Genomic DNA, 19600 nt, shown 5'->3' on the forward strand with positions numbered 1-19600 from the left:
TTGTAGGGATACTTTAATTGCGTCAATTGCGTTACAGCGAGTAAGACTCTCGAATAAATCTTTGTAATAAAAGCAGTCGCATGTTCAACCCAGAAGACGTTAAAATTTAGAATTGCTCAACGAAATTACAATCCTGCTGCGCGGAATTTCGAGGGAAATTTATTTACCTGATTTCCCGTTCAACGACGCTCTGAGTTCCTCCGTCTATAAAGAAATTTATAGCATAATTTACGAGCCGTATATCTGCCATTGAAAGGATTCAATCTGTATCACGAACGTATCCGGTAATTAGGAAGTCTTCCAGTTGATTTGAGTTTTCAATTATCGCGTAGTTTCCCAAAGATCTCGTAAATTTACAACATTATACATATATTTTGGTACCTGTACCTACTGATCTGGAGAATATCTATAGGTTTGCGTATGCATACAGCTGCTCTTGCCCAAGCTTTTGCTCCCTTTGTTGGAGAATTTCCGCCAACTTTATTCCTCACATCGGAACAACCTTGCATTCTCGGTATACAATAGTATACCAGATATATTACAACAGTATTACCAGTAGATACAGTAGATAACAGATTAACAGTAGATAGATAATACAACAGTATTACCAGGCATATTAGTGATGAAGTTCGAGCAATGTTATCTGGACTTTCATTTTCGAAGATGACTATTGTATATATTTGGAGTCTCGTGAGTTTCTTTCTGAAACTCAATGAACATCTTTATAAGCGTTAAATACGCGACAATTCAGTGACAAAAGATTTCAGTCCGAATTTGGCATCATTGCTGATAATACGTTGATAGAGTGTCACTTTTTTCAGATGCATAAAACATGCAGTAGCTTGAATATCTATGAAAAGTTTTTTTTCCCTCAGTCAGCTTTAAGACAAAAATGAGTTCAACAGTTTATGTTACATCGTTACACTGACATTAATGTATAGTATGTCGGTTGTTGAAGGAAAGAGCACGTGTTGAAAGTGTTGTAAAAAGACAAAAGAAAACCCTTAAACTAAATTGACTGACGCGCAGGTTTACTAGTTTGCTAGCCGGGAGAAAGGGGCGAAGTATTGCGTCAGCAAAGATCGTCGGGACTACACGGTACCTGCTCCGATCCCACGTGTAATAATTTAGGTCGCGGCTCAAGGCTAGGAGACGGATCAAACCTAATCTTCAAACAACAGAAGAATCGCAACAGTCAATAAGAAGAATTTTTCGCGGACAACAATTCGCGTCGCAGCGTACTTTGAGGATTCGTGTCGCAGTAAGTTCTCTTCCATTGTCGTTCAACTAAGCTGTCGAAAGATTCTTATCGAACTATGCGCTTCCAATCGAAAGCAAACATCGCTGCATTCAATCGTCATGAATATAAAAAATGTTCAGAAAAATTGATGATTTTTTATGCTGTTATCGACTGATGGTCGGAGATACCCCTTGTACCTTATTTGTAGATTCACATTTATCAACAGTTGGTATGTGCGGCTTGAGGTAAGTACCACCATAAGATAAAATCCCCAGCGAAACCTGAAGCTGGAAAATGTGACTTTGATTCAAAGTCTGTATCGTCGGTCGGTAGAACGCTCGAGCAGTCGGTAATGAAAGTTAATCCTGATCAACCAGCACTTCAAGTTCGCACCATTCTATTTTATCACATGAACTAACATGGGACGACCATATTTACCATGATGCAATTATAGCAGTCGATAAAAAAGAATTTCTCGATTGTTCTTCTGAATGATCAAACATAACAATGTAAATCCCTTAAACAATTATGATACAACATAATTTACTCACATTACGATGCCAACAGAGTGGTGAAACAGTTCTGAACTTACCTGCAACAAAAAATGCATACTTCATTTAAGTAAGGGAACAAAAATTTTATCGATTACTCCATCATACATGTTCTAAGCAGTTCTATTAAAAACACGTTCTCTCGAAATGTATTGAGTAGAGAAGAGCAAAAATGAAGTGAATTTTTCCAAAGATTCAATTGTTTGGATCATTGTTTCATTTGTCTCTAGATATCAACATTAGAATTTTGGAGTTTACACGAAATAACAGAAATCTAGTTTCACTAAATTCGACTAGTGCGTCTGAGTCCTGAAACCTTAAAAGATCCTGCAAGGAGCACCCCGTCGAAAAATGAAAGCCGAAATATGATGGTAAATAAATAATCAAGAACCTTTTCATTGTGGTGGGATTATGAATTTGGCTTAGAGCAGACAAAAGCTGTGCATGTAAACGATGTCGAAGTATAGAGCTAGACCTGCAGTAATATAGCCATCTGAACATCCAGTCACGAATAAATAAAAAATCAATATTTAGTGGCGAATCCGTTCAGACGTTCGTTGGTCCCTAAGGGTGATTCTACGATGTTTAGGAACTTTTCTAACGAAACTTACACCAGTTACCGTTGTCCAACAGATGCGAGGAGTGTAACAATAGCATCTAGTGACTTTTTTTAGATTTTCAGGGAGTAAGACCATCGAACCCTGATGATTATTGTGAAGAATCCTCGATGGGATTCCAGCTCACAAACAAGTAAGTAGCAAGGATTATCGATATTAGGGTATCTCAGACGCGATATGCCTCAGCGCTTTTTCATCCACTGAGCCATCTCACGTCTGTAGTAACGCTGTGTCTGTCAGTTAGGTGTGTTCTTGGATAGCGGCAAACTCGACGGTAAATAAATTACCGTGAGGGAGCCAGACCCGCACCGAGTTCAGGTGGATAATTGCCACTCGGACGAACACTTCCTACGCCGTAGTAATCTCCTTCGCTCGACTACCTCTCCGGTCTATCAGAAACGAACGAGGCTGAACAACCGTACGAAGAGTATGGCATACCATTTATCTACAGCCAGACAATGTACACCATAATAGAGTGCACCAAGATTGTTTAAGTTGCTTAGAATACGGCAAAGCAATTTGAATTTTGGTCACCAGCGTTTTACGCCTCGAGTCTGGACTGCACTTGGTTCTTCAAATGGTATCTGGGAATCGTAAAGAGAACGAGCTGAATGTGCCTGAGCTGGATGAATTTTTGTACAAAGTCAATATTTCGTAACCTGAAAGTAACAAATACCTGATTCAAATTCATTTAAACTTGAAATTTCTAATATTTTTTTGGCTTTTACTCTAACGAACCACATTTAACTTTACTGGATTCGCTCTGTGAAGTGACATCAAATATCGAACCTACGACGAGAATAAATAAGCAAGTGCCGATTGTTCCAGGACATAAACTCTCCAGAGAGATTTCACATCGACGTTGCATTCACTTTAGTTTTTCTATTTTTTTTTTCTTTTTTCATCAACATACCACGGAGTTATAAAGGTTATCGCGAAAGACTTGGAAGTGTATCGATAAATAAGTTCGTCGAATGTTATTTCAACGTTTCCCCCTGGGATTTGATGCATGCAGGAGCACAAATAAAATGCAGACAGACAGCGACGATCGATGAACTCGCAAACGATTTTATCCCTGGGAGAAAGAAAGAAAAAGCGTATGCATACATCTAGGTGCTGAAAACCTTTTCACGCAAGCACCATCAAGATCTGCTTCAATATGCATAATAGGCTACGCCGCTCTTGTGACAACATGTTGTGCATTCCCACCGTAAGCAACATTTGCCGTTGAGTTTTATCCACAGAACCATTCCCGGGGTTAGCAACTAAGTAAGTCTCGTCGTTCTTAATACTATTCATAGAAAGTCGTCCAACGTATACTTGCGTACGCATCAACCATCTCTTCGTTTTCCCCACAGTAGTCAAAGTGCAGATACGGTCAGACGCAGTATATGTCGTTTCATCGTGTTTAAATTATTCTTTTGTGTTTTTCGTTTTCCAACTTTGCGTAAATGTATGAACGGATGAGTTCAGCAATATTGTTTGAATTTCGTGTATAATTTCCATTATTTCTTTTCAGTTGCATACCGCATCTATCGTCGAAAAATTCAATTTTTCTCAAGTATAAAAGAGAGTATCGCATCTTCATAGAAAATTGCTACGTAAGATCATCCAACTTTACAAGTTTTTTTAGGAAATATATGAAAAACGAATATTTGTTGCAGCAACTTGAGGGTATGCTTAAGAAAATAAATAATCATAAAAAATTGTCATGTAGTCGAATAGATGAAGTTATTTGCCATTTAACAAAAAGATTTCTGGGTCTATCAAATGTTTGCCCAACAAAATGGATCTAGTTCGATGAACAATTTTTTTTTTTTTCAGTGCAATATAAACATTCTCACGTATTATTGTTTAACAGTGCCTCACAGGGCATTGAAAAAAATTTTGTGTTGAAGTAACATCGAATTGTAACAGAAAAATGCTCGTGTTGGTAGAAATTTGCAGTGATTTTTATTTCATGATACAATATATATGAAATTTTTATATTTGCCATTTCACAGGAAAAATTTATTTCATAGTCTACCAGGTCTACCTGTAGTGTTGTGAATTGACCCATCCCAAAATCTGGTGCATGAATAAAAACAAACAGGCGTCGGTAAACGAACAAATCCCACTATTGATAAGCGAAAGGTATTCACATTCATGAATAAATTCAGCAAATAATTACTCGGTCCCGACTGCATATTTTATGCTTTAAATTGGCAAAAATTCTTGGTAAAATTCTCCATTATTGGAAGCAAAAACTATCTGGAATTTAAAAACACTGTTGAAAATACTCTAATAAGTGCGTTCGGTCAGACTTCAACAAATATTGATTTAATACGAATTCGATGTATTAAAGGTTGCTAGAAAATTATATACTCAAAGCAATAAAAATAAAACAAAAGTAAACAAAACAAAGCAAAAAATCAATTAGCATTGAGCTGGCGATAAATCGAATTTGATCCTCTTTTGATTAATTGAAAATATTTCTGACGTAACTATAAGCGTATTAACTTATCGATGAGGCAAACACACTAAAACGCCTTCCATTTATTCTATCAATTTGAAATTCGTGATCCAATATTTAAAAAATTCCATGTGATTACCTGAGGCTATAACAGGGTAGAAAAAAATGTGCAGTGCTTGCGACTCACATATGAGAGCCTCGAGCATCAGCCAGAGTTATCGACAAATTTAAAGTGTTGGAAACTCTTTTTTGTCATAGGTGCTCCGATCTAGAAAATGTTCGACAAGGGATTGAATTTCGTTCCGTATTTAGATACTAGTAGATTTCGGTGTATTCAGAGTATCCAAAGCATCGAGTGCTTCTAACACGCTCCCTTGCACCACTTCCCCTTCACAATTGTTTTTTTCTACTCCTGTTTTTTTTCGGATACAAGAATTTCGTCCATTTTCCTTCCCTGCTATTTTTTTCTACCCTCGAGTGTACACAAAGCCCTCCAGGTTCACGTGAATTTTTTGTTCGTGTTTGCGAATATTTGAGTTCTAAACTGTACACGAATGCACACTTTTCGCGTATGTTGGAGATAGTGAGTGCGGGTGAGAAAGATTATAAACACAGATGGTGATCCGGTTTTCGCATCGTTACCTTGCTACACCCACCCTGCTAACCGCAATGACCCCTCGCGTGTATTTCAACCCTGGGTACGGTTATTTTCCCTGGCTTGTGTATACAATAGATCACACTACGACGTCCAGTTTCGACGCACTTTATGTTTATGCATCAGTGATCCGAAAGTAGCAGGTAACTATCGCCCATAACATCGTTTACAGCACTTTCGTAGGATCTGAAGCACACACTTACTTCTATCTAACACACTCATAAATGGATTGCTATAAACTTTATAATCGATTCAATCCAACCGAAATATTTTTTAGGCGAAGAGTTTATTCGAACAAATCTTTCACGTATCTGCTATTGATTTTCATCCGCAGGAATTTTCAAATTCAACATTCGTTTCTCCTTTATGTTTTGGCACAATCATGTACTAAATAAATACCAAAAACAAACGAAGCTTGAGTTCCTATTAGTAGACTCGCCCCAACTTGCACTGAGTTCGGAGGTATGAAACTCACCGAATTAGCATATAGGATCGATTCATTACATTGTACAATAGCAGCTATGTAAACCGGTATTACCCACGACAAACCAGGTATGGCGGATGATTTGGAAATACGAGCACTTAGTAATCATGAATTTATGATAATTGAGCGCCCGTTACTTATCCCAATACGAATTATATTTCGAGGCTAACAGTTCGCCTACCAATTATTTTTTTATCAGAAGTAATAGAAGATGAAGAAGTAATAGAAGCTGTAGAAAAAAGCACACGCTCGAACGAACGACCTTTATAAATATCATCGTCTATTTTTACTTTCAAACAACATTTATTTGTCATATACGACAAATCAAAGTTTTGTAAACTTCAAATACAGTAAAATTAACCACTTCGTATATCATTCAATAAAGAGCCGATGAATGTGAGCTAACTTTGCTGTTGGAGCTTCATTTTATGGAGTTACTATGCGATAGTAACGGAAAATTATTTTCCACTAAACGAAATTGATAAGTAAGGATCACATTTTCAATGAATTTTCACAAAATTTTCAATGCCCTTATTTTATCATACATGACATTTTATCGATTCCATCAACTAGATAAACAGTTCTGGAAACTTCTTATTCCAAACATTAGTGTCTTCTCATCTCGTGCATTAGAATTTATGTTCTAGAAATACTCGTGATTCGGTTATTTCAGTTATTTTTCCAAACTTTTTGTAGGAGTTTGTAGAATACATGTACACATTAAAAAAGGTTGAAGGAATAAACAGGAATTCAAGATCATGGAATTTTTCTTGAAAAATGTTCGTTCTGCGTCACTTTTTTTCTGTCCCGCATAACTTGAACACAGTACACCGCATCATTTATGCAAACAAAATTATCGTTAACAGTTTTTTTTTCTTTGTCCACGCCCAGAGTGTTTCTTCACGCAAATCCTTGTGAAAAGGTCTCTCGAGTTCAAGAATTAAAATAAGCTAAGGAAGAGAGAGAGAGAGAGAGAGTATTCATGAGTTTAACGTAATAACGAGAATACGTATATAATCGAATACGGGTTAAGAGTTCAAGGCCTCGTGCGAGAGCCATCGTGGAGCTCGCGACGGTAGCGACACGCAAGACGGGAAAGTATTGTCCGTCAGTTTGTTCACTTTGGCTGAGCCATGAGCACCCACAACGTTCAATATACAGACTTTCTTCGCACATATGTTTCTTCCATTTCATCTCTCCCTCGCTCTTTTTCTACCGCTTTTGCGAGCATATAGCCACAGAAGCCTTGGGATAAGCCATGAGTAATTTCGACACCCTAACCATTATCACTAAGAACTCAGTTTCTTTGAGAGGGCGAAGGCGACTTATGTCCTCTCAACTCAACACTCATCGCCCAAGTCTCAGAATATTTCTCCCTTAATGCCTCTACGAGGATGGCAAACATCCAAAGATACAAGAATATTTGTTTTGTTGCTCTCATCAGTTCAGAGATTTTTTCCACAAACGAATGTTCGTTCTAAAGTGTATTTGGAGCGGCGTTGGAATGAAGGGGATGATGAAGAATTATAGACGAATCTGCATATGCTTAAAATATTTATTATAATACCGCGTAGACTAGTTTTGGGCTGAGTTTCAAAGTTCATAGTGACGATTTCATTTGCCATGAAACGAAAAAACAAAAATATCATAAACATTGAAAAATTGAATTTGTTACAAGAAGACTCTTCGCAATCGAATTAGAATATTAGTCGAAATTTCTATCTTTCGAATTCCGTATTACAAGTGAGTTTAAAACATTTCCTCGCCAGATCAGAAATTCATTAGCGCCAAACTTTTGTGTTCGCATTTAATTAAGCTGAGCAAAGCGTATAATTTGATTTGGGGTGCTCGTTATACTTTGGGGCTTCCAGCTCAATTGAATATTCCCGATGTGTCGAGAATCCCAATTCCGGAGTCAGATAAAGAGTGGGGCGCGTTTCGATTGAAAAAACCTCCCTAATTTTTGACATTTTTGACAATTGCATACTCCGTATTTGACGTAGAAATGTGTAGCGGAAAAGACTTGAAAAAGGATGATGAGCCACACAAAAAAATGAAAGGGATGAAATGTGAAGGGATTGACATAAAGAAAAGAGAATGAAGCACAGTCCCTTACAGAAACGGCGAGGAGGAATGAGTAAAAATGAATAGAGTGCAATAAGAACTCGGCCAAAGAATCTCTAAGTATAAAAATAGGAAGGGAAGAGACGCAGAGGAAAACAGCGGAATAGGCTAATCAGGAATAAAAGAGAGGAAGAGAGAGAGGGATACGAAACAGAGAAAAAAGACGACAGGGACAAGTGTTGTTTCGTCTCTTTCTGGTATCAAAGATCTCACACGAGATCACGTACTGAATGATCCCTCTACGGTTGCGCTCTCTCTCCACACTTGTTGGACGTACTACCTCCTTTAGAGTTGCTCAAAAGAGTACACCGGTAGCATCGCCACCTGCTGCTACGCCACTGGCGCATCGATTCCCTCAAACTACCAAAGTTCCTGTAGCCATGACAACGAAAGCTGAAACTCCCACTTCTCTTCTATACCTAGGTTTAGCGTTGCTGCTACCGCTGCAAGCCTTACTACGCAACCCCTCTCTTTATATCTCTGCCCTCCCCTCCTCGCTCTCTCTCCCCCTCCACACGTATCGTAGACTCGCCAGTGATTATAGACATACATAGAGGTTATGGGTCAAAGTGATGCTCTATGTATCGCTCAAAATCAAATCTCGAGACCATCTTCGAGGTAAATGCAATGAATAAATTCTCTTTAACTATTATGATAATTTAGTATTTTCCTATATCGTTCTTGATTCGAAGCCGACTTGTTAAATTTGTGTTTCACATCGCGTAAACGAACATGTGCAATGACACAATGTACTCGTCATCCGAGTGTTAAAAAATTTAAAAAGTTATTCGAGATATTGAAACGACGAGAGTAGCTCTTGTTACCATACGCCAATCGATTTTCAAAAAGAACATGGGTCGGTCGGTATATCGCAACCGTGAGGGGGAGCGTGATAGCTGAAAATTTTGAAAGTGAAATTTTTCCACACCGTTCGCGCGATCGAAATAATTCAAATGTCAGCCCATTTTTGCCCTCGCCCTACGTGGGCTAACAGAGCCTTTTTTAATCAATCAAACTGTGTCAAAGAAATTTTATTTCGCAAATTCTAAGTGAGGTTAGGTGACTGATCCATACTCTTAAGAGTATGGATAACCTCTCACTTGGAATTTTTGAAATTGAAATTCTCTGACACGGTTTGACCGATTAAAAAAAGGCTCTGTCAGCCTACGCAGAACGATGGCAAAAATCGACTGACAGAGCCTTTTTTTAATCGGTCAAACCGTGTCAAAGAATTTCAATTGCAAAAATTCCAAGTGAGGTTAATCGACTGATCCATACTCTTAACGACATAGAGACAGGGAGAGAGAAGGTAGAAGAAAATTAAACTAAAAATTTATATTGTAGATGATGCTAAAAAATAAATCAAGTGAAGTAAAAAAACGTTCAGGTATAATGATTTTATTTGACATAATGAATTGTAGCACACATTGGAGTCGAACGATTCGTTATTTGGCTTTAAGTACAAGACTGCAAGTACGTAAGTACTCTGTTGTGTTTTTCATACTAATAACACGATCAGCCACGGCTCTAGAACGCTTGATACTGTATACAAACTTATACTCTGTAGTTTTACACAAATGCAGAGTCGATGTCCATTGCTTATTTCAGATATTTTTCCTCGACTCGGATATTTATACAACCTGATCGATTGCATTAATACTTCAAGCGTCTTGAGACTGCTTTAGCCTTGTGGAATCCGGTGGTAGATGAAATTTGTCATTCGTTGCAAAATTTTCACGCGAGGCTCTTTTGCCTCAGCTTACATGCATTCAGCAGAGTCATGCAGCTTCCCAAAGGGGCAATGGAGCGCGTCTACGAGATGCTGAAGGGTGCAAAGTTGCGATTCGGGTCATATTTCCAGCCTTCAGTATCGGGCTTTAACCATCCTGATTAAATTATGTACGAAACCCAAATAATGCATTCCTGAATCATGAGAACACCGAATCAAATGAAATTATTGAACATAGACGACCGTGGAATGTGATTTGAGAAGGGTTTTGGATATAGATTGCGATTTTTTTCAACTCGATTTTCAACACAATTTTGCTTTACGGTACAGAAATCGTTAATCATACAGTAGTTGCAGCGGGTGGTTAATCTATACTCGAAAGAAAGCATCGATGTGGGATCACAACGGTTGAGACGGAGTAAAAGTTTTCCTCAATTTCATTTAAAAACTCAGCTATTCACGACGATCGATCACTTTTAAAGGAAAGAATCAGGTGGCAGATAAACGATCAATCAAAAATTCTTTGATAGCCTGCAGGAAAGAGGAAGAATAGGGAAGAGCGAAAGTAGGAAAACATGATCGAGAAAGTTTTAGCATTTAATTTGAATTTAATCAAAACTTCGAACCGATTCAAATTCCCATATTATTACGCCCACCGAACACACCTTCCAATCGCAATATTCAATTCATTCTATATTATTATTGACAGATTATTTTGAGGGTCATCATCGGATACCCGATTATGCTCCCGATTCTATTACGGTAAGGATATTCTAAATATTCTCCTTAAATGAGCTTCAACAAGTCGGAGATATTCTGGATTGAGATGTAGTGAAACGTGCGACACGACCTGAATAACAGCATCAAGTAGATTCGTCAATAGATACGAATGTTCACTCGAATCCTCCTCGTATGGCCGAGCGTCATAAATCGAGAATTGAAGCATGGTAACGATTTGTCGTCCACGAAGAAGTACTTTTGGCAATAGACCAGAGTTTGAAAGGGCATTACAAAAAATCCAAAAAAATGTTCTTCGACTTAGGGTTGAAGTATTTCAGTTCGATTTCGTTTTTCTGATACGAAATTACCACTGCACATCGTAACTCTTATTACTGGCCATTTTCCACCGTTCATCTTTCCTTCATGCGTTTCTCACTTTCTACTGCATCGTGAAAAGACATTTCAAACCTGAATGATTCAAAGCATTCGTTGTTTCAACCTCGTCCGATTCAACTAAAATTTGTATGTTTGTCAGGCGCAATAAAATGACGACTGCAAAATGTTTTCAGTCGATTTACGGATGTGTTTATTCAAATTTGAACGGGATGTGTGCTCTGGTAGAAAACTGTAAAACGCGGAGAACGTCTTTGTCCCCTGGTGTTTTGAGACAATAAAACAGTGTCAATGACCGTGCACAGATGAGCTTCGAAACTTGAAAAATCGACGCTGCATATATTTGATCTGATAACGCGTCACAAGGCGATGATGACGTCACCGGTAACCTACATACACTCAAAAGGGGTTGTAGCTCGGGCGTCACTGCCTCACCATTTCTATCAGACCTCGTACGGTACACCGCATGTTCTAACTACTCTTTGCGACATGCGGAGGCCTCTATAGGTGGGTTATATATCAACCAGCTGGTAGCAGCAACAGCAGAGACCAGACTAAAAGAGTATATGAACGAGAGTACGTTTCTTCGCCCTCGTTCTCTCACAGAAGCTTTGTACTCACCCTCCATGTACACTTTTATCTACATAAGCTATATACTCATTGCGAAATAAACCATTTCAAGAGCAGCTAGTACACTCATTTTCCTCTTCATTCGCCTTCTTATGTCTCAGACCTTCAGTCAACTTCCGAGGTTAACGTACAACCGAAGACACCTCAGAATCTTCCAATCCAAAGATCTGTTCATGACGTTCTGTGAGAATTCCAAAAATTATTTTTCTTCATCGCAAGAATGACAAATCTTATGAGATTCGTTTCTTGACACATTTTTGCAGACTTCCTATCCTCCGCTATGGTTCTTTCTCCATATTCCTTACAGAACCTGGGTTCTTAGGTCGTTTTCAATCTCCATTCAAAGTTGTGAGTAATCTTTTTTCTGCCCTTGGGAATTTGATGGAACAAGACTGGGGAGATAATGATTGTAATATTTTTGAAAGCTGTCATGAGAACTGGAGGAGAAATATCAGTTTCTTGGATAAAAGATCTTTAGCTGGGTATAGTAACGTGGCAGGGGTTTTGGCCGGTATTCAGCTATGGGGATTCGTTGATAATTGATTCAAAGCCCACACTGATTCAAATATTTTCAACTCAAACATTGAATAGGTTCAAATTTTCATGAGAATTCTCCAACAGTTGGTATTACTGTGCAACCATTTTCGTGACAAAAAAGTAAAAACCGTTGATGAGTTATAACGGCGACATTACCATCATTGGATGAAAAGTTCAAGCAGTTGATATATAAATGGAATCACACTTCAGAACGTCCGGATTTAAGCTCGAGAAGAAAAACGGACTCGTTCCCACGAAAAAAAAGCGATGGAGTTTGTAACACGATGACGACTCGAGCGAACAAATTCAATCATCTCAGGATTATGGCAAAAAAGCAAGTAATTATCCTTCAACGAGCTTTGAAATAAGATTCTCCGAGGATAGCGAAGAGATCAACGATCTGGAGGATCGAAAACATCGGAAAGAAAAGACAAAACTAACGGAATTGAGACCGTCGTGAAATTGGACAAAAAGAAATTGCTCCGAGAAAACGTCAATACGTGTTTCTCTGTTTTTAACTCTTTGCTAATAAGAGAAATTTTTATTTCATGTAGAATATCAAAGCTTCAATTTGAAAGTTATCGAAAATAATTTTTGTCCTGGGTAACCAGTATGAAATATGAAATCAAGTGGAATATGACCAAACCAGGGACAGAACAATCCGAACCGTTTACTATCAACATTTATTCCGAGAAAATCTCTCGACTCATCCAACCATTACTGGCATTTGCGTTTTTTTTTTAATTTTCCACTAGGAAATACACTAGAAAATGTATACAAGCAAATTTATTTGACGGGACACTTGCTTTGTTCCAGTGTGAAATTTCCCATAAAAAGTGAGCACTGTTTTCATAAAAAAACAGGAAAATATGAACGTTCGTTGAAAATAAAGCCCGAATAAAGTGCTCTGAGTTATAATGACTTTTCTCTGATGTGTTCCTGCCGTGTTAAGAATTTATGCAAAGAAATACATGGTTGCTGCTGGTATCGCCTTCCTCTGTAATAACGGAAATAATTTAAAAACTCAGAGGAAATGCCATGGGATGAAATTCGATGAAGCGACGAGTCGAGTGAGTGGAGGAGCAAAGAAAAGTATTGCGAAATTCCCGTTGTGCTACTTTAGCACTAAGGTATTATTACATATTATGCAACCACCGGAGAATGGTACTATAACCGTAAAACAAATAAAAAGCGTTTTCAATATTACGAAGCTTGCTCCGAAAGGGAATCTTTATGGAAGAGCTCCATCTGGCGACGATTATGAAGTATTTTTCTTGTAATCACCGAAGGATTCCTTCTTCCACCTCATCATTTCCAACTTTCTATCCTCCGTAAAAAAGAATCGGGTAGGCCATGAGACATCTCATCGATGGAAGTACGCTCGTAAGTATATACATAATAAACGTTCAATGCCATAAAAAGATGTGGTCTCATCATCAAGATCGTTGAAATTTTTCGTAAACTATCGTACTGGAAAATCGAGGGATGCTTTTTTCACGTACAGGATCGTTATTATGCTGGCGATCACTAACACTATGGTGCATTCTCGATATCGTATAAGAATTCCCGTTATATGAATTCCCACATCGAGTTTTATAACCTCATAAAATTTCACTCTCCCCTTCTTTTCGCTCGGATATCATTCGGAAGATAAGTTTCTATAATATTTTTCTGCCGGTCTATAAGGCAGTCGTTGGGTAGAGCGAAATATCCTCCAGATAAAAATACACTTTCATTATAAACCATTGTTTTTGATTGTGTTATTCCGGGTTTTATAATCATGAAGAAATAAGAGAACGAAGGGAAAAAAATGATGAAACGAAATGAAGAAAGATACGGATAAATTTGATGCGCAGCAGCTACGTGACTCGGGGTAAATTTCTATTTCAGAGATCCCAACTGACATCATACGGTGTAGTATACAGGTCCGATGGGACCGGCTTGTGTAGATCTTATTCAAGTGATGTGATATTAATGGATAATGTGACAGGAGTGAAGCGAGGAAGAGAGATGAATTGATGAAAGCAAGATACCCTGGAACTCTACCTACAACCATACTAAACTCGCGAAATTATTGAAATACCCGGCTCGGTTTAACCATGTATTACGACCAGTGTACGTAGGATGAAGTGAAACTTCAGAAGCTTATTATTTGTGATGTACAAATCTGCATGCATGAGTAGGGTTATGAATATTTGACTCTTTCCCAACTCGACCGAAATAATTTCATATTAAAAACGACCAACTGATTTTGACTTTTCAATACTTATCTCCTAAACTAAAATGAATTCTCCTGCAAATATCTACACGATATACAGAAAATATATTCTACGGATTTTTCCACTTACAATAGAATCTTTTCCAAGATAGACAATAAAACTGGAAAAACAATTTGGTGAAAAACTTTAGGAGAATAAACAAAAATATTCATTGGACAAATTAAACAATGGTTCTTTGTAAAAGTGTGTTAGGGTCACTGTATTGCACACCGCCATTTTCAGATTTTTCGAGATTCATAATTTTGTCTCAAATACAAAGGAAGAGTGAAAAAGGAATGAAATAGCTAAAAATATGAAATCAAGCTCTTCTCCTATGATTTACTTTCACTATTTTATTTCATCTCAGAATCACGATCAATAGTGTTCAATTATTCGAAACACACGCCGAAGGAAACGGGAGAGAATCAATTACTGAATTACAACGCGTATCTGACCTCCTATGGCCCAGATAAAAAATGCATTAGACGTTCCCTCGTAAAAGAATATAGAGAAGGAAAGGCGAGAACGACTTATCGTTTGTGGAATATCGAGCAGTTTGTTTGACGCGTAGATTACACTCCCCTAGCACTCTGTGCGCACGTTAATAATGAATAATCACGCTTTTGTACACACACACAAGTTATTCATCCAAGATATGGACAGATCTCGACTGTGATATTTCCAAGTTCGTATTAATTACCTCGGCAGAAATTGAATTTTTTATGCGTCTCTCAATCTTATTGATTTGTACTTTGTTCCAAATTTGGTAAAATTCGAGAGGAAAAAAATATCCTAACGAATGACGTTCATGGAAATAAAACATGGCTCATCAAATCGAATTGTTATAAGGATCGAAACGTCAACGAAAACTAACCACCGATGAATAACGGCCGTTTCAAAATATATTTCACCCCATTTGAATACAAGGAAGCAATCGACTGCCAACATATTTTTTTCGTCCAGAAGAGTCTTCACCTCTGCTTCACGAAAGAATGAAATCTCTTCTAAAGTTCTTTCTCGAGGGCTGTAGCATTCGAGACAACGGATGAGATTACAAGGAAATTCTGGGGGAAGACGATTTTCAGAGGGCTGAGTACTTTTATCAGTCCACTAATAAATTTTTTCAAACACGTTGAAGTGTAAAGAAAATACTGGGGGAAAAAATTATCATCTTGTCTGGTAAGATCACAAGAGAAATACGAGGATTACATTTCGAAATATAAGAAATGGAGGCGTGAGATGGACGGATATCAATAAACCATAGCTGATTATTGTGAAACTCCAATTTAGTCTCGTCTCGTCTATCACTCGTCTATCAGAAGAAAGAGGGTCTTCTGTCTTCGAAAGTTTGATGTTATGAGGGAAACAGGCAAGAGGGATGGCTTCGTTCAAAACTCTGGTATAAACGGTCTCAAACTTTCGATGTACTATTGATTCTGTATGAAAACCAAGATATATAAGTTACAAAATAAGCCCTGCACATATCAATGCACAACTTCCAATGTTACTTCATTTAGTTTGAGAGATGTGTGGAAAGTTTAATCCCGGCGTTATCGATCTTCTAAAATGAAAATGGTCTGCTTCATACTTCGTTTTCAGTAATCAATGGACTCTCAATATTATTTCCACATATCGTGTCATGAAATAGTAACGTTTGTTAAATTGATGTGTAACAATAGTATCTAGATAATCATGAGTACTTCAAGTAACATATTTCTCCGAATACCTTTTTTTATTATCCGTTTTATCGTCACGCAAAGAATCACGATATTTTACCATGCATAACTTTCCCACTTGGATTTCAGTTCCATGAACAATGCAGGAACGCATTATGGTACATAAAAATGACCGCATTTTAGTTTTGTCATGGCAGAAAGCTCAAATAGCTCATTGGACTTGGGACAATAATGATCACTTGATGCATAATCAAATATTTTACTGTATACATATTTTGGCTAGCCGTCAAATTAGACAGCATAATAATGTGATAAAGGGGGTGTTCATTGCAAATCTGAAATTTCCGAGAGACTCTTATCATAAAATGAATGAGAAGATCCTTAAATAGAACATTCGAACAGAAGGAACTTATGTTGAAGATTTTGTGCATTTGTCTCGTCAGATGTAATCTCGTCAGATTAGAGCATCACTGATGTAGAAAATTGAATTATTTCTGCAACACCGGATAAAACTAATTGGTGATCTTTTGTTTTTATAAGATATAAGAAAAAATATTAGTATCTGTGATCAGCTTCAGTTTACAGACTACAGAAATCAAACGTGTCACTTGACATGTGTTGACGTGATGTCAACAAGGATGTCATCGGATAGAAAGTCTTGTTTCTGAAAGTTGGCTTTTTTGACGCTTATACACCGACATTCTACAAAATGTGAGAATGCATCAATTTTAAAAGTGCAATATTCGAGAACTCTTCAGAGTGTTCCTTATAAAATGGCTGATACCGTTGTAAATGAAAAAAATGATGACAACGACGAGGTAGAAAACTCGGGAAACGAACGTGGTCTCGAAAAAGAAAGTTTGGGGAAAAATTCTCAGCTCCCTTCCCTGGATGAAGCGCGGTCTGAAATAACCCATGTATCTTCGATACCACGGAAGGAGGACACTAACGATACAGTGCCCATTTCTGATAAACCAGAAGATAAACTCATCGCCGATAAGGGCGCAATAATGAGAAGCCCGCAAAGAAAATCGAGAAGTGCTTGTCGAGCAAGATCGCGCGATCTGCAGAAATGTCAAATGAATATTCGCGAAATGATCGGAAAGCATGAGTTACGGAACGAGGAATTGGAACAGTTGGAAGGAGATTTGCGTGAGCGTCTCGATATGCTGGAATGTTCGATGCCCGCGGTAATGGTTTGGAACATTTTAAGGACGGCGCAGGGAGCTCCCCCATCGGCAGTACGACGATTGATGGAAAAACAGTTTCAAGAAGTTCACTCCGCGTGTAATATCACCGTGCCGAGTACCCCAAGTCAGCACTACGATTACAGAGTACGAGAAGTCGAGGCAGAGCGGAAAGAGGCAGTCAGACGTGCGGAAGAAGCTCGAGCTCTCCTGACGGATAAGGAGGCTGCGATTGTGGAACGTCAAAAACGTTTAGAGGAAGTGAAAAAGTGCAATCAAGAAAAGAAAGAACGTATTCAGCAACTGAATCGGGAAATCGCTCAAGTCAAAGAAGCAATGAAAAACGCCAAAGGCGATGACACATCGTGCCAAACTGGAGAATGCGGTGTGATACGATGCAAGGAAAAGTTACTCGGTGACATTGGCAGCTTAAGCTCAATTGGATCTAAGGATCTTGAATGTTTCGCCAAACTTCAGGAACTCGCGGAGTCCGAAGTCTGCATGAAACAACAGATTAGTGAGTTGGAACGACGAGAAGAGATGTACATGCGGACTCTTCAGCAGGCCGATGAATTGTGGTCAAAAATGGATGGAGACGCTAGCAGCGACGTTAACGAATTACAGGAGCAACTGAAACTGAAGACTGCCGCAAATCAACAATTAGCTGACCAGGTCTGCCACCTCGAAGATGAACAGGAAAGACTGAAAAAACGATTGCTAACTTGTACAGATGAGTTGGCCAAATTTACTGAAAAAATGCTTGCAGATGCTGAGGTTGGATCGAAAGGCGGTGTAGCTACTGTTACTGATCGTGGGGTTGAGGCACAAGCCACGACCATTAGCGCATTTACGAGCGCATCTCCTCAAATGGTTGATATCGATAGCACAGCACATCCGCAAACAAAAGATGAAGAATCCACCTTCGCTCCTGAGTCCAAAGAAAAAGGCATCAGCGTAAGTGCAAAAACTTTTGATAAAGAGATCGAAGCGATTGTTGATCTGATAGATCGTGAAGTCGATAGACCAGTTGGAATGGGAATTGACACAGGTGTCGGGGACGAGGCAGTAGACGATCAAACAAGAACGGTAGATCATCCTCGGAAACCACCATCTGAAAGGCCAACAAAAGTACCACTGGAGCGACAAGAAAAAATACCCGAAACGTTGGAAAGTTTTCATTGGGACGATGGCTATCCACCGGATACAATTGCCAAAGATATGGTTGAGAGTTCGACAGGAATGGATCACCCCTCTGACCACAGAAGAGTTTCCACAGCCGAGATGCCCGTTCAAGCCACGGTAAAAATGGTGGAGGAGCCAGTTGGTGGTAGAGAAGCGGAAGACATTGCCGAAATTGTTCGTGAAATACCAAAGAGAACCGATGGCGCTAAAAGCGACGCGAAAGCTGTTGACAAAGTTGGGAGAGCTACGACTGATGAAAGTAGTATAGAAGTGATCGATGACCCTGGAATCGATGAGCAACGCTTTCATAAGCTTCCAGAAACACGTGACAAAGGCAAAATAACTATTGTGGAGCGAAAAAATACGGATACTCATGAGACAACGGAGGAAACCGAGCAATCAGCTTCAGATAAAAAAAGTATCATTGAACATCAAACAAAAGCAGACGAAGATAAGGATGTTGGAATTGACAAAATAAAACAACTTCCGACGATCGTACAGAAAATCGGGCAGGCTATCTCTGAGAAAAAAGAATCTGGCAAACGTCAAACAGCAATTAACAACGATAGTGATGATAACAGTGACCAGATGGGGGCTAACGATCAAGCGCAACGTCAGGACTTGGAGGAAAAAATTGTTGAAAAACGTAAGACAACAACTGAGAAAAACGGTAAAAAAACTGATGATCCAACGAACAATAAAATTGCAGAATTGAAACAGAGAACCGAACACTCCGATCCTGTCGAAAAACTCATTAACGAAGTGGCAAAAGCAGACGATGAAGCAACTTCTACAGATGAAAGATACAGCAGGCGTCTAACAAGAGCTGAAAAAGACAGTAAAAAGGATTCAATAAGAATGAGTCAAGACAACAAAGCGAGGGTCGAAAAAAGTGATCAGCCCGATCCTGAAAAGCAAGATTCTTTCATAAAACGTATAAAAAACGTTGTGAAACCCTCGAGGGTTCCTCAAGATAAAATGGAAAACGATTCGGACGAAGATGCACAGAAATCCGATTATTCTGATTCAGAAACAAAAGCTGCGACAAAACCTACAAAATCAGTTTCGAAATATCCCAAAAGGACTGAAAAAAAAGAACGCAAAGAACGTTCCTCAAAACATAAATCACGAGATACAAAAATAATAGAAACAGCCAATGACGACG

General features: G+C 38.5%; 1 protein-coding gene across 5 annotated transcripts in view; it reads right to left on the reverse strand.

Annotated features, from left to right (window-relative positions):
- dnc (phosphodiesterase dunce) overlaps window positions 1-19600 on the reverse strand; it is a 423146-nt gene that overhangs the window by 260135 nt on the left and 143411 nt on the right. The window lies entirely within an intron of this gene.

The sequence above is a fragment of the Venturia canescens genome, chromosome 1, assembly GCF_019457755.1.
Source record: "Venturia canescens isolate UGA chromosome 1, ASM1945775v1, whole genome shotgun sequence".
In the NCBI taxonomy this organism is placed as follows: Eukaryota; Metazoa; Arthropoda; class Insecta; order Hymenoptera; family Ichneumonidae; genus Venturia; species Venturia canescens.